Below are 1,451 nucleotides of genomic sequence, written 5' to 3' on the forward strand. Positions count from 1 at the left end.
AACAATACCTTTCCTTTGACTCCTCAACGGCGCCTCCGGCTGCTCATGTGCCCCTCTTGGGTCTAGCATGTTCTTCTCTGGCTCCTGCGACTCCTCCGCCACTTCACTTGCCCTCTTCTGTCCTTGGGGTACCGCGGCTTCCTCGTTGCTGTCCGTGGAATCCTCTAGCAGCAGGGGCGACATTGCCCTAGCCCTTTCTTCCTTTTGCATCACATCCAGCACCCATTTGGCCCCATGGTCTTTTTCTGCCTTTTTGGCCCATGCGCTGAATTCTTGCGCTCTTCTTGTTCTTTCTTCCGTCATTCCCGACTTTTGCCTCTTCTGGCTTTCCTGTAGACTTGCCTTCGCTCGCCTTGTTCCTCCTGTATTGTTACACCAGGCCCCTGTCTGGCTACCCGTGTTGCCTGTTCCGACCGTTGTTCTAATTTGGCACGTACTGCCCCTTTAATGCTTACTGCTGACTGTATTTACTGATTGTGCCACGGGTGCTTTTAAAATATGGAACGCTTCACGAATTTGTGTGTCATCCTTGCGCAGGGGCCATGCTAATCTTCTCGGCGTGCCTTTCCTTTCTTCAGGTGCTTAATTGTCTGCTGGGCGGACGCTGCCCTAACCAGCTTGATCTCCTAAATGCGGGCTTCCCCAGCAAACCCCCTACTGCTTGTCGGATCCACCGTGCCTGATGCGGCCCGTGCTATCACCCTCGGCACAGAAAGGAGAGAAGTCCCCATGCACACACAGGGAAAACAGGGGCAGCCTCATCAACTCGGTCCCTAATATTTACCTCCCTTCGTTAACTTTCCTTATTTTACTACCTGCGCATGGCTACCAATAACCCCTTGACTCCCACTTACGGCCAGAGGGCGCTACCACTCCCATCCTTACTCCTAAGCACTCCCGGAGCCCCTTTCCCACGACAGTTTTAAACAATTGCTAGTCACTGGTGCGCCCATGGTGCCGTGGTCGCAAAAGGGGGCCTGCCATCCAAGCAACATTTCCATCAAATTACCTGCATAGCGGTCATAAACCGCCGTGGCCGCAAGAGGGGCATGCCATCACAGCAACTGTGTCATAAAATGTATGCCTATCGTTGCACCACATGCAACACCATTCTTAAAACTCCCCTACCCCCCAGGCCCTCCATCGTGCTGTACTTTGTACTGCACGGGGCCTGGGGCATTGTTAGTTGGCTCCCACTCAGAGCTGGCCCCCCGCCCCCCATGTTCCTGGTCTGCTCCGTGTCGTGCTTCCAATGTGTGCACTGAACGCACACTGCGCTGTCAATTCAGTGACTGGCCTGTTTTACGTTCTCGTGGCATAAATACATGCCCAGGAAATTCCAGACCTTGGATTAGAACTCAGGTCTCCAGCATTCCAAGACCAAGCACTTATCACTTGAGCCACTGGTGGTTGGCATTCGATCCTTGCCAGCTGCTGCCTCCGTGCAAAGC

At 53.8% G+C, this 1,451-nt stretch overlaps 1 non-coding gene across 1 annotated transcript; it reads right to left on the minus strand.

The window, feature by feature from the left end:
- Nucleotides 1–492: 492 nt before the first annotated feature.
- LOC138474980 (U6 spliceosomal RNA) lies at nt 493–603 on the minus strand. Its single transcript, XR_011269187.1, has one exon. It is a non-coding gene; the product is annotated as a U6 spliceosomal RNA (small nuclear RNA).
- Between the last annotated feature and the right edge of the window lie 848 nt (nt 604–1,451).

Source organism: Ambystoma mexicanum, chromosome 8 (assembly GCF_040938575.1).
Source record: "Ambystoma mexicanum isolate Mex_15411 chromosome 8, UKY_AmexF1_1, whole genome shotgun sequence".
NCBI classification, from domain to species: Eukaryota; Metazoa; Chordata; class Amphibia; order Caudata; family Ambystomatidae; genus Ambystoma; species Ambystoma mexicanum.